Source organism: Canis lupus, chromosome 16 (assembly GCF_048164855.1).
Source record: "Canis lupus baileyi chromosome 16, mCanLup2.hap1, whole genome shotgun sequence".
NCBI classification, from domain to species: Eukaryota; Metazoa; Chordata; class Mammalia; order Carnivora; family Canidae; genus Canis; species Canis lupus.
The window spans coordinates 165,336-178,987 of record NC_132853.1 but is presented as its reverse complement, the minus strand read 5'-3'; the positions used below and the strand labels follow the sequence as shown (position 1 = coordinate 178,987).

General features: G+C 52.7%; 1 protein-coding gene and 1 pseudogene across 1 annotated transcript in view; one reads left to right on the top strand and one right to left on the bottom strand.

Moving 5' to 3' along the window:
- The window catches only part of DAB2IP (DAB2 interacting protein), a 189,364-nt gene that overhangs the window by 170,966 nt on the left and 4,746 nt on the right, over window positions 1–13,652 (bottom strand). The window lies entirely within an intron of this gene.
- On the top strand, window positions 7,985–8,697 carry LOC140605662 (U1 small nuclear ribonucleoprotein C-like; annotated as a pseudogene).

The following is a 13,652-nucleotide window of genomic DNA, read 5'->3' as shown; positions in this document are numbered from 1 at the left end:
CCCAGAGAACTCGGCTTCTGGGATAAACCTGGGGCTCACTCATTGCCACAGCATTTATCCTTGTAAAGAATCTGAAGCAGGGATGCCTGGATGGCTCAGCGGTTGAGCGTGTGCCTTTGGCTCAGGGCATGATCTTGGAGTCCCCAGATCAAGTCCCACATTGGGCTCCCCATGAGGAGCCTGCCTCTCCCTCTGCCAATGTCTCTGCCTCTCTCATGAATAAATAAATAAAATCTTTAAAAAAAAATCTGAAGCAGCTTCCACGTCCATCAGCAGAAGGCATAAAGGAATGCACATGTTTGGTAAAAGTCTGAAGAAATTCAGAAGAATGATAAATAATACCATTTAATGAAGTGTTTGCCTCTGGTGGGGACAGGTGAAGGATGCCAAGAAGGGGCTTCATCGATACTGGTAAGGTTTTATTTCTTGCCCTGGATCAAGGTCCCAGGTGTTTGTTTAACATTTCAGAACCTTTTTTAAAGATACAGAGCAAGCAGGGTAGTATAAAATATAAAATCCCCATAAAATGCAGTCCTGCTCTGAACTTCAGTGTCCTTATTTAAATAATATGACCATCATGTCTACGAAGTGCTCAGCACAAAGTGTGACTCATGGTGAAGTGCTCAGTAAAACTTGAGAACATGAATAGCCTGCTCCTCAGTCTCCCCTGGGATCCTTCATACCCTGGTCCCAGCCAGCTGAGATTCCCCAACTCTGTGCAACTGAATCTCCCCAGCCCCCCAACCTCCGTCACGTCTTCATGCCTTTGCACAAACTGTTTAGTCTCCCTAGAGTATTCATTCTCCCCCCTTCTGTTATCCAACACTGGCATTTCAGCCCATGGAAAGCCCCTGGCAGGTCCTCAGCCACTCTCCCAGGCAGAGAGCTCTCACAGCATCCTCCCATCCCACTCTCTGGGTCTCTCACCTTGTGGATTGTTGCACCTGGTTATGGATCTGTCTCCTCCCTGAGCAGGCCGGGAGCTCCTCCAGCCCACGAACCTTGTCTGAGCCACCGTTGTAGCCTTACTACCCACGTAATGCTGGGCCTCAGGAAGGTCAGATGAATGAATAAAGGAGTGAGAGGACCCAAATACTCCGAGACAAGAAAGGGTCATGCCAAACTCTCAAAAGGAAACCAATCCCATTATACAGATTGCCTGGACTCATCAGATGTTCATGGGAGGTAATATGACCTTTGGGGTCAGACAGACCTGGGTTCACATCTAGGCTGAGCCATTTGCCAGCTGTGCGGCATAGAGCATTCTGCTACATCCCTCTGAGCCCTAGTTTCTCTGTCTGCACAGCCAGGATGTGACTAGGGCTTATTGCGAGGGTATGAAGATACCCTTGTATGAAGATACAGTGAAGTAATAGAGGCAAAATGCATGCCCCCATTTTTGGGAAAGGGTAGCAATTATGTGAATATTGGCCAAGTGGAAGATATTTGCGGGGGAAGGTGGAAGAGACCCAGTTGGGTTACCATGTTAGAAGGAAGCTGGGAAAAAAAATGCCAGGGAGTGTTCTCCAACTCTGCACAACAGCAAGCGACTGCAAGTTGGCCCAGGAGGTGGGAGGGGCAGAAGTGTACTCCATGTCAGCGCTTCTCAGACTCCCTCCTCCTGTCCTTTGTGCTAGTCCTGGGTGAGGGGCTGCCTGGCATCTCAGAACCAGAGGCCCTCCTCCCTGTCTCTCCACGGCTGCTCTGGCCCCCTCCAATCTGTTCTCGTACACAGCCCAGGGATCTCAATCTGGACTTGTCTTTTCCTTGCCAGCTTCCATCTGTAGGGGCAACGGAGCCTGCGGCACCCTCCCCAGGGACACATCTGAGGTGCTTTACCAAATGCATCATCTGCACTGTATATGCAAAATCCACATATGTCCACTTGCCAGGAGCTTCCATCAAGGCGACATACAGGATGGCAAATTGCTTATGGTCCATACTCTGGAAGATGAATTGACCAGTGTCACATGTGGTAGGAGCAAACACGTAAAGTCGGCCAGGCTCTCTGGTCACTGGAAAAGAACAGTGCTGTGTGCTTCATGGGCTCAGATGAGATTGTTTGAACTAATGTGCTGATCCAGATCACACTGGACAATGTCACATTATCCCGGTGACACGGACATTAGCTGCTGTTAGCACTTTGTCCCATGCAAATGGCCACTTAAGGTGGGAACCCTGCCTGGCTTAAGGCCTGCCATCTTGACGCTTCTCAGGGAGATCATCCATGGCCTCCTTGTTGCTAACACAGAAGGACAGTTCTCTGACTTCATCGCACCTGATGATGGCAGCGAGACTCAAAACCACATCAACAGATGCGTCATGTGATGAAGACCCAGGCCCACAGACACCTAGGGCAGGGGTGCCATGAATGGAAAAAGAGGACAGCACAAGGAGGTGCTCTGCTGCAGTGTGTGGGGGGCAGTGAGGGTCACAGAGGATAAACTGCAGAGATGTGCAAACCTCACCCCAGCTCTGGGGCATTTGTGAAGTAAATACTGCCTGAGGATGCAGCTGGAGTCGGCCTCTGTGAATGGGGGAAAGTCAGTGATGCTGAAGGGGACACTGGCTCTGATTCCCAGGGCAGCCCCGTTCCAAGGGGCACAGCCCTGCCCGATGTCGTCAGCCTGGACGCTGTGGTTCTAGCTCTGTGGTTTCTCTCACACCCCCTCTGCCGTCTGTGAATTCTCCGGTGTGTCCAGGCATGGGGGCTGGGCCAGGCTCTGTGCTTGGAGCCAGGAACACAGATAAACAGAGCATCCAGCGGCTCCCAGATGCAGGGGAAGAGAAGTCAACACCACCACTAGGGCCCAGGGTGTCCCCCTGTTCATGGACCCCAGGGCCCGCAGGTGAGGAGCTTCCAGAGTGCTCACAATGAGGGGAGTTGGATGGTTTTGGGGGGCCTGACTCACCTGGGTTGGTGGGCTGCAGGGGTGGCTCTAGGAAATGGTTTAAGGAGATGACCTCCAAGCATGTCTTAAAGGAGCAGAGAGAGACGTTAGCCAGGTGAAGAGGGGATGACCCAGGCAAAAGCATGGCTGTGTTAAGACGCCTGCCCAGCCTGCTCCGGGAATTCCAAACAAGCAGCTGTGAGAGAGGCAGTAGGCAAAGGACTCTGGGCTAGGGACTGGGGGTCCCTGAGTGCCACGCCCAGGAGTTTGTAATGTTTGGGGGGGGTGGATGCTGGGACACGCAGCCCAGATCCCCGCTTCCAGAATGAAGGACTCACTCCCCCTGGTGTCAGAGGCTGCGGCAAAATGGCCCTCGGCTGTCAGCGCTCTCTGGGGATGGCCTCTGCTGGAGTAAACCACTGCATCCGAGGTGATACCCCTTCCCCAGGGTGTCCCACATCAGTGATGGATCACCCCAGGGCTGAGCCCCTTGACACAACTCAGGACAAGTCTGAAGGGCCAAGCCCTCCCCAGACCCCACGCAGGATGGGCGGACGCCAGCACTGTGACTGCATGGCAGTTCAGCTTCTCCTTCTGCCCCGTCTGGCTTCCCGCCCCTCCTGTCCACAGATGAGCCCCAGAGCAGGCCCTGACGACCTCCTGGGGCCTAGCATATCTCTGAGCCAGCTGCCTGGGAAAGCCAACCTGTGACAGGAGCTCAGGAAGCACTTGCTCTGTGTCCCTGTGGTGGGAAGGCGGAGCCCCAGGAGAGGGTGAGACTTTGCAGGAGCTAGTGAAAGAGGTGAAGGAAGCAGGCAGGCTCTCAGGAGGGGCAGAAAGGCTGGCTCACCCCGAGACAGAGCAGCAATTGGAGGCGATTGGGGGCGGGGATGGGGTCAGGAAATAGAGTGAGTCATGACCCTCACTTTTCTTTTTCTCATGCAGCTAGAAGTGAGGTTGGCTGCTCAGAGGAGGGATCGATATTAGATGTTAGATAGATACTAGAATTACACAGGACATTAATGACCAGACTGCGTGATAAATGTTGCCACAGCAGCAGTAAGAAGTACAGGACTTCAAAGGGTAGAGAGGAGTTTGCCAGGAGGCGTGCCCATAAGAGAAAGTCATACCAGGCAGAGGAAACAGCTGGTGCCCAGAACCCAGCTGGGCTAGGATCGCCAGATGAAATCCAAGATGTCCAATGAAATGTGAATTTCATATAAATGATGAATAATTTTTTAGTATAAGTCTATTTTACGCAATATTTGGCACACACTTATCCCAAACAATCATCTGTTACTTACTTGGTCACCTTCTGACCCTGTTCCTGCCAGAAGCCCACTAGTGGGTCCCCCAAACTGCAGCCCAGGTGTTGCTCAGATTCCATGTTATCCCTCCCATTATCCAAACCTTCAGCTCTCATCGGAGGCCCTATACTGTCCAATCCTCAGCCACTCTTCCAACCCCATCTCCTCATCCTTAAAAACCCCCTTTAATCTCTGCCTCTGAGTGTTTTCCCTGCTATTTCCTCTGCCTCCCTACTCTACCCTCCCCATGTCCACTCCTCTAGGAGGCCTCCCAGATTTCCCTGGGAGGACAGAAGTAATCATCTCCACTGACTAGAAGCAGCAGCACCTTGGGCAAGTTATTTCACATTTCTGAGCCTCCGTTTCCTTGTCTCTGAAATGGGGATGATATCATCTCTGCCAGGCTGCCGAGAGTATGACAGACCACGTTCAGAAAGGACCAGACACACTCTCAAACTTTGGCACATCCACCCGGGCTCGTGCCTAGATCGGTGCCTGACATCCAACAAGCACAAATACACATTAGCTGAATGGAACTGACTCAAAGTCCTGAGCTTTTATAGTTTAATTTGCTTCTTGGAATTGCCATCCCCAACAGTGGAACTTAAACAAATTTAATTTCCTATATTAAGATGATCTGAAAAGAGATAAATAATGAAGCCATTGCAATTCCGATTGCATAACAGGATTTTCCAACAGTTGACAACAGACCAAACCAGCTCCCCAGAAATGGCCCATTTCAGCACCAAACACGGCATGGGGCCTCTCTGGCTCAAACCTGGTAAAATATCCGCCACACACACTTCTGTCTCAAGCCCTCCAAACCCCAGACCACAAAAGGTGATTTCTTATAACCATTAGCATAATTACCTGGCTGCAATGCTATAGAGAAGTGATTAGATGAGCCTGTGATTTCTGCACAGTTATTTGTCTCAAGTAAGTCACCTGAAGTTCATCTGCCGTCAGGATTCATGGCTGCGTTCTGTAATCGTAGGGAATTATTTTGCTAATAACAGAGGTACCTTGATCTAATTTAGTTTTAATGCCAGGAGGTGCCCTCCCAGAATAATCAGCTCCAAGGAAATTCCAATTTCCAGCTTTGTTACATGTTCTGGAGAGAAGATTCAATTCAAAGAGGCTGAAGTTACTTCTTTATCACCCAAAGTCATCTAGGGGCAAAATGGAATCCTACCTCTACATGTTCGCAGAAAAATGCAGGGAGAGTCAAGCCACAGGGAGCGGGTGGCAGGGAGGTCCCAGCCAAGAGCAACAGTTGGAGGCTACCACTAATGGGTGAGGACCGCAAGGCATTCCCTGGGAGAACCCTAATTTTTCTTGCATTCATTATTTTATTCCATTTCTGGTCTCTCTCCCCTGCAAGACCTGGTCTTTGCTGCTATTTGAATACAAATATTGATAGCAAACACTACACAGCCCTGTTCTGGGTGCTTCATGCTATTAACATTACTTCCTGTGAGACGGAGAGGGAGGGGGTACAACTACTATCCCCATTTTACAGATGGGAAAGCCGAGGCAGAAAGGTTAAGAAACCTGCCTGAAGTCACACAGTGAGTAAGGGGCATCGCTGGGTTTTGAACCTTAGACTGTGAACTTCCTCAAGTTCATATACAATAAGGAAAAATTCTGAGCCCACCAGGAATTGTTAACTCCATTCTGGGTTCTCGTGCACCCCTCACAACTCTGGTGCCATTTTATTGAGGAAGACACTGAGTCTCAAGAGGTGGTTAATTTGGTCAAGGTCAAGTGAGTCAGTAGAGAAGCTGAGGCGTCACCCCTGAGACTCTGATTCTATACCTACCGCTGCTTTGGCTGAAGCCAGGAAGTCCACGCAGTGTCTCTGAACAGCTTTGGAAACGGGCTGGGTCAAATGCAATTAAACTAAGTGCACAGTGATAGGCCACTCAGCTCTGCTCTTCCATTTCCACTCTGGAGCTCTTCCTCTTTCACATCCCCACCCGGCACCCCAGAAACCAAGGGTCCTTTGCTGTCACTCAGCATTACCAAATAAAACCTACTTTCAGATTCCTAGTCATACGCTCACATTTCAGCTTTCAGCAGGGGGCCCGTGTGTTCCTACAGGAAGGGCGGGATGTGGCTCCACCATCCCACTCCTCTCTAGGCCTTGGCCTTCCTGTCTATTCTAGGAGGTGGGTTCTTTTTAAGTGAATGGAGCTACAGAACCCTTGTTTCAAATGAAAAATATTTAGATGCAAGCAAGCTGCTCTGGGCAGAGCTAGGTTAGGCCAAGGGCAGGGAGTCTTTCTTATTTGGCAACCTTTTGGCATCTCCGTGGGACCCCAGGACTCTTCCAACAGTTGGGAAACCACTGGCCTGGACAGAGTCTGCTGACTCTTAGAGTTCGTAGGGCCAAGGAATCTGAGCTCCACTGATAGCTGGTGATACCTGAGGTGCAGGGTACGCCGCTAAATGCCTGCCTGGGTCTCCCCTTCTCCAGAATACCTGCCCTGCCTGGTTAGGGGAATCAAGAGCCAAATCCAGGAGGGGCATGTCAGCAAGGCCAGGTTATGCCCAAGGCCCTGCCTTGGGAAGGGATGAGCTGCCCAGGAGCGTGCCCACGGAGAAACGATATCTGCCTCTCTGCACAGGCCTACGGGTCTAGCCCATCCAAGCACACTCACTGGGCACCGTGAGGAGAGGCTACCCCCTTCCCACTGCTGCCAACTTGTTTTCTCTCTCGTCTTCTCCTTTCTCTAAAAACATAGTTTTGTTAATCCTTCCCTCTTTCTCCTTCTTTCTAAAATGCTTGGCTTCCTGTTATAGGCTGCAGGGGTGCCACCCCAGGACACAGACTCCACAGATGTGTCCTGGAGCAATCTGCTCGCAGTCACCAGGCACTGACTCCTGGAGGCTGTGGTCAGCACAGGCCACCAATGCATGTGTAGGAGTTAGTCCAGTTTGGGGACATTGCATTGGGACGAGGTGGGTAGTGGAAGGGGAGGTGGGCGGAGGGATGGGATGACTGGGTGACGGGCACTAAGGGGGGCACTTGACAGGATGACCACTGGGTGTTATACTATATATTGGCAAATCGAACCCCAATAAATAAATATATATATTAATATTTTATATATATATATATTTAAATCACCAAACATGTCTGTGCCTCAGTTTCCTCCATTGTAAAATGAATTCTCCCTAGAGTTCCACGTGCTGTGCAGTGTCCGTCCCTCTCCCTGCTCCCTGTCTGCCTGGTTTATCCCATCAAGGTGCGCCTGCAAAGCCATCTACCCTTGTAGCCAAGAGGAGGAGAACGAGTTGCCCTCCTACTTCCCCCTAGAAGCTGAGCTTGATTGGGCTGCCAAGGACTTTAGGGAATGGAGCCCTCTGAAGCCATAGCACTGGGAACCAGAGGCTGAGCGGGCCTGACTGAAGGGCCAGCCCAGGAGTGTGACCGCCCTCTTGGCTCCTGGCCTTGTTGGCCTCCCCTCTCAGCTTCCCAGTCCCTGTCTAGGCTCAGCTTCTCTGGCAGTGGAGACTCTGACCTCCCACAGGTGGGCAGCCACCCGGACTTGGGTGAAGTGGCACAGGAAAGGGGGCACTGTGCTGAGCAGAGGTGTGTTTTGGGGGTCTTGGGAATTCTGGGGAGACAGCACAGAAGCAGACTCATAAGCACAGAGAACAAACTGGTGGTTTTAGGGAGTCTGGGGGGAGAAGTGAAAGAGGTGAGGGATCCTCAGAGGTGCAGACTCCCAGTTATCAAATACACAAGTCACAGGGACGAAAAGTGTAGTGTGGAGAATATAGTCAAGAATGTCGTGATTGGGGGACGGAGTGGCCAACGGCCTGCAGAGCAACATGCCTAAGTTTTATTGTGACTACTGCGAGACATACGTCACCCATGACTCTCCATCTGTGAGAAAGACACACTGCAGTGGTAGGAAACACAAAGAGAATGTGAAAGACTACTATCAGAAATGGATGGAAGAGCAGGCTCAGAGCCTGATCGACAAAACAACCGCTGCATTTCAACAAGGAAAGATACCTCCTACTCCATTCTCTGCTCCTCCTCCTGCAGGGGCAATGATCCCACCTCCCCCAGTCTCCTGGGTCCTCCTCGCCCTGGTATGATGCCAGCCCCCCATATGGGGGCCCTCCCATGATGCCAATGATGGGCCCTCCTCCTCCTGGGATGATGCCAGTGGGACCTGCTCCTGGAATGAGGCCACCTATGGGAGGCCATATGCCAATGATGCCTGGGCCCCCAATGATGAGACCTCCTGCTCGTCCCATGATGGTGCCCACTCGGCCAGGAATGACTCGACCAGACAGATAAGGAGAGACAGGAACCTCTTTATATTCATTTTATATTACTTGTTCTACTTCACCAGGAGATCATGGTGCTGTGACTCTGGGTGTTTTCTAACAGCATGACAAGGAAGACTTGCTTCCCCTTCCTATCGAGAATAGTTTTTGCAGGGGAGTAGTGAGACAAAAAAAAAAAAAAAAAAGGCAATTTTCATTTGTATTGTGAAATGTGAAAATAAAATTGTCAACTGTTTTAGTTAAAAAAAAAAAAAATGTCGTGATTGTTTTGCTCCGTGACAGATGGTAGTACACTTCTCATGGTGAGCATTTTGTAATGTATGTAATTGTTGAATTGCTATGTTATACACCTGAAACCAATATAACATTGTACGTCAACTTCAGCTAGAGAGAGAGATGGAGAAAGAGAGAGAGAGACTGAGGGGGGCCCTGTCCATCCCCTCCAAGCTACCTGAGGCCCAGGCTGGGGGAAGAGCCCCAGAAGAGAGAGCACAACCACCCCTCCTTGCCCACCACAGAGCTGGCCAGAGAAAAGACTAAAGGCTCTCCAAGCAGACACTTTCTCAGGCACCCCAACTTCTGGGCCATGGAGCCGGCGCGGCACAGCCATTGATTGGGTCAAAGAGGGGCCTCACCTCTCTATCCTCTGCCCCCTATCTCTGGGAGGCTACCTGGAGGGAAAGCAAGGACAGACCTGGGCCAGGCCCCAGACGGCTCCTGAGTAGGACCCTGAATGCAAACCACCCCCCCACCCCTGCTTCAGCATCAGCTCCGGAAGCCAGAACCCACCTACCCACCCTCCCGACCTCTCTGGCCACCTTCTGGTTCAGCCTCATGCAGGGGTTCCCTCCCTCCACTGCACTGATACTAGCAGCCGCCCCCCACTCCATCACTAGCAAAGGCAAGTGAGGCCCTTTAGTGGATATCTGGGTCAAGGGAGAGAGAGTCTAGGGCAGAAGTGGGGTGGGGCCCCAGGGACAGGCACCCCCAGCTGCCATTTCAGGAACTGTGTGACCCTGAGCTGGCTTTTCTGGAGCACAGACCCACTTGTTCTGATGCAGAGTCGGTGCAACCTCAGGGTAGGCAGGTGAGACCCCCATAGCCAGCGAAGACAGAGACCCCCCTCGAGGGCACTCTCCTACTCACACGTGCTCATGCCTCTGCATGCATTCATGTGTGTGTGCACACACTCAGGCACACTGGGATGTAGGTCACTGGCTGGTGTGCCTCCAGCCGGGGGTTATAAGGATCCAGCCATCCGCCCACGCTTCCAGATTGGACAGAAATGCACCCCTCCCTCTTCCTGCCTCTCCCCTCAGCTCCCCTGCGTCAGTCTGACCCAAAGCCTCCCTGGCTTCTGTTTGGTTTTCCTTAGAATCCCACTGGCAGAGGCTGCTGGGAACCAACCCTGTCCAGGGAGGGGCAGCGTTCTTGGGCCGTGTGGCTTTTTTTCTGTGTGTGTGGGGGTCCCTGTGCAGGACATTGTAGAGGCTACAAGAGACAGAGGGATGAGACCCCTACCTTGAGGACTTCGAAGGCATAGCTCGTGGAATGCCTTAGGACTAGATGAGGTAATGGCGGAGAAGGTACAATCAAGGAGAAAACAGCAGCTTCAGCTAGGCTGACCTGGGCTGGCGTCCTGGGGGAGGTGGCAGGACCTCGGCTGGCCAGTGAGTAAGGTTGCAAAGAGCCTAGACAGGGAGTGGCACTTACACAGCAGGGAAGACCCCAGACACTCCTGTCCTCCATTCTAGAGCTGGGGCCTCTCCAGAGGCTACATCTGGAAGGACCACCATAGACTCTTCTACAGAAAACTCCCAGGCGGTTCCACAGGATTTTCAGACACAGCAAGCCCAGGACATCACTCCCACTCGGAATCTACTCTTCCACTCATGTCCCCCACTCAGTGTGGACACCAACGCTCCTGCCACACAGGCCAAAGGCAAAGTCATCCTGACTTCTTTCTTCACCCTTCCCCTCTCAGCCTCCAAGTTTTCAGTCTGGCTCATGAAACAGCTCATGGCCCAGAGGTGAAGACAAGCAGGAAAGCAAATGAACTGTACCCATCACCGTGTAGCAGGATAGCGGGAAGCTCAGGGTGTCTGTGAGCTCCAACAAGGTAGTCAGGGAAGGCTTCCTGGAGGAAGTGACACCTGAGCTGAGATCTCAGGATGAGCAGGAGTGACCAGTTTGGGGGAGAAGTAGTAGGGAGAGCTATGTTACAAGAGTGATCCAGGCAGGGGGCAAAGGTAAGGGCAGAGATGAATTCATGGAGGTGGGGTGGGGAGAAAGAAAGGGGTGTGGCTGGAGACAAGGGCAGAGGCCCCATCCTGGGGTCAGATGGGGGACTTCCTAGAAGCTGTGTAAGTGAGTTTGCACTTTATCCAGCTGCACTGAGGGGGTCCCGTTGGCTTTCCACAGAGGATGAGTTTGGGGCACGGACTGAGATGGGGAGACCCAGGAGGGGGTGGACAGCCCTCTAGGAGTCCAAGGTGGGCCTGGCCTGAGGTGGGGCTCTGGGCCGGAGCTAGGGCAGATCTCAGGACCTACTTAGGAGGTGGAATGGACCTTGAGTTGTTCCCAGTTCGTTCTCTCTCAGGGCCCTCATCTTACCATCATGTAATGGGGGATGAACAGGAGGCCCCCACAAAGACCCTCTCCCTTGGGGCCATCTCCTGCCTGCTTCAGCCTCCTGGGGCTTCTGGAAGTGACCTTCTGGGAGGAGCCCTAGCTGGGGTGTGGAAGGCATGGCTTCAGAAAGCCGGGATGATGTCAGCTGGACATTTCCATCCAGCAGAAGGAGACTCCACAGCAGCTCCCAGCAGGAGGGCCAGCGGGAGGCAGTAGTCATCCAGGGCAACCTAACAAGGAATGACCACTGGTGTGGTCCTCTCAAGAGTGGGAACTGTGGGAGGTGGCTACTACTGTCGCTACCCCTCTGATGAGGAGATAAAGACCCAGAGAGCCAAGTAGTCCAGAACAGAAGCCAAGGCCTGGTCCATGCATGCCTAGTGCAATTCAGGAGGGAGAGGGCAGAGAATCATGTCTTTGCTTTCTAAACAATAGGAACTCCTGAAGGAGCTCCTCCCTCCTCCCACCAGGAGCCTCTCCCTGGGGGACACCAGCTCCTCTCTCCTGAGCTTTCTCCTGGCTCTGCCTGGCCCACTCCAGACACGAGGCTGTCCTCCGTGGCCCCCTCCCCAGGCCCCACATCCTAGCTTACTTGTGTGGCTACCTGGTCAGGCTTGGGCGCATAAATGATTTAAGCCCCTCCTGTCCATCCTCATTGTTCTTCTTTATTGACTATTCCTCCTGATTTAGCCTCTTCCCAGAGTCCCGTGGGGCAACGGGGCAAGAAGGGGAGGGCTCCATCCCTCATGTACCCGCCCAGCTGGGCAAGGTCAGAGGCCCAGGCATGGCTGGCCAGCAGAACGGAAGCATTCCAGGGCACGGGAAGGGCTTTGCATTTGAGGCCAGAGTCCCCAAGGAACAGCCCAGAGTGGTGTACAAAAGCACAGGAGTCTTGGAGTCCAGGGTTTGAATTTTGAGTGCCCCACCCCCCCGCACCAGAGCTTGTGGCTTGGAACCCCTCTAAGCCTCGATTTCTCTTGCAAGCAGTGGGATTGCTCCTCCCTCTGTGAGGAGCCAATGCCTCCATGTGGAAACAGCACAGAGCTGGTACATACAAAGTGAACGGGGTCCCCCTCCTCCGCCTCTCTGGTCTCATTGGCTCACCTGTGAAAGGGCCATAGGTAGGAGTGTGGCTTCTCCTGTACCTTGGGTGGCCAGCAGGCCCAGGGCAGAGCCCCAGAACTAGATGGAAGGAATCTGGGTTCAGCATTCTTTCCCCAGCCCACGTAGGCCAGGCTGGCATCATGAGCTCCATTCCACAGACAGGGAAACTACAGCTTGCTGAGGGCCCAGGTCTATGCCCAGCTCCTGTTGAGTTACTTGAGTGGCAGAGCCAGGAAGAAGCCCAGGTTCTTGTCCCTGAAAGGTAGGCCAGGCCTGAGCACCCTCCCCAATGATCCACCCACACAGACACGGCCTCAGAGGAGGCCCTAGTGGGCATTGGTTAAAAGCATGTGCCCTAGGGTGGGACAAACCTACATGACTCTTGGCTCTGCCATTCACTGGCTGTGTGACTTTGGGTGAGTCACTCAGCCTTTCTGAACTTATTTCCCCATCTCTAACATGAGAATGCTAACATCAACCCCACAGGGTGCTGGGAAGGGGAAGCCAGAGGATGAAAGTGAGGTGCATGGCCAGGCATACAGCTGTTCTTTTATGGTTCTTGTCTATCTGTCACCAGCTGAGGCAAACATCTTCAGTTCCTCCTCTCATGGGAAGGGCCAGGGAGTGGTAATATCAGACCCCTGACAGCTTCTAGCCCAAAATAGCTTTCTCTTTACATTGACCCTGTCCCACTGCAGCTGTTTCTGCTTGCCATTCCCAGTGAGCTACTATCACCCTGGGTTGTGGCTCCTGCTGCATTGGGCTCGTCCCTAGGGCGGTGCCAACAGACCCTCCCAGGAGGAGGCAGGATTTTCCCTGGGCAAGTGAAGGGGCCTCCAGGTGGCAGCTCTGGCATAGTGACTCGGCTCTCAGACTGTGCCACAAAATCAAAGTCCTGGGCTCTGGAGCAAGCTGAGTTCAAGTCACCCACCTCCCTGTGTGACCTTGGCCATCACTTAACTCAGCCTTAGTTTCCTCATCTGGAAAATGGTGCTAACAGCAACCTACCATATCTGTCATGAGGATTTGAAGACAAAGTCCATACAGGACCTTGAATGGAATCTCCCTTGGGAAAGGACTCAATGAAAAAGGCTGGTCGTTGTGCCTGCAGCACTGGGAGATTTATAAAATCACCCCCTATCTGGGACGCCTGGGTGGCGCAGCGGTTTGGCGCCTGCCTTCAGCCCAGGGCATGATCCTGGAGACTCGGGATCGAGTCCAGCGTCAGGCCCCCTGAAAGGAGCCTGCTTCTCCCTCTGCCTGTGTCTCTGCCTCTCTCTCTCTCTCTCTGTGTATCTCATGAATAAATAAAAATTTTTTTAAAGTTGCCCCCATCTGCCTGCCTACTGGGGCCCCCCAACAGGGGCAGATGTCCTTGCGGGTTGTCATCAGGAAGAAACTGAAGCTTCTGAGC